We start from the raw sequence: 805 nt of genomic DNA, 5'->3' as shown, positions 1-805 counted from the left end.
GGATGGCCATTCGAATTTTGCACTATCTTTCTCATCATGACTGAACCAGGATGTCCTAGCCTCTCATGCCAAATTTTAAATGTATCAGTAAACTTCATGTTTACCACGGCATAGGACCCAGTCATGGTTATTTTCGTACAATATAGTCCAGAGGATAACATTCTTAACTCTTCCAATATATGTTTCCTCTCGGACTTAATGCAAAGAAATTCAATGCCATCTTTACTCATAGTCTCAATATGATATCCATTTCTTCGGATATCCTTAAAACTTAATAAGTTTCTATGAGACTTGGGGGAATACAATGCATCATTTATTTCAAATATTGTCCCCCCTGGCATTGAAAATTCCGCTCTTCCAGAGCCCATAATAATCTTTGCATTACCAGATATTGTACTTACGCTTCCAGCGTAATCTTTTATTTTGAGACTGGAGAAATATTTCTTATCTTTAATTATCGTGTGCGTTGACGCACTATCTGCCAAACACAGATCTCCATCCATAGTCTCAAAGTTTGGCATTTTCTGAATATAAAATATTTATAAAACATATTATTAAACATTGACAAACATAACATATATCTTACAACAAAAGATATAGATACTATAATACAGTCTACTTATATCACATCGATCTACATCACTCATCTCTGGCTCAACCAGAAAGTCTGATACGTCGAGATGAGTATCATCATTCAAACCATGAAAGGATGGCCCAGGTTCATCAGAGATGAAGTTTGTTTCACCTCTTCCTTTCTCTTTTCCCTTTTGGGATTCTCTATACAGATCGGCTAAATGTTTTGGCG

This window comes from Brassica oleracea, chromosome C9 (assembly GCF_000695525.1).
Source record: "Brassica oleracea var. oleracea cultivar TO1000 chromosome C9, BOL, whole genome shotgun sequence".
NCBI classification, from domain to species: Eukaryota; Viridiplantae; Streptophyta; class Magnoliopsida; order Brassicales; family Brassicaceae; genus Brassica; species Brassica oleracea.
This window is presented reverse-complemented; position numbering follows the sequence as displayed.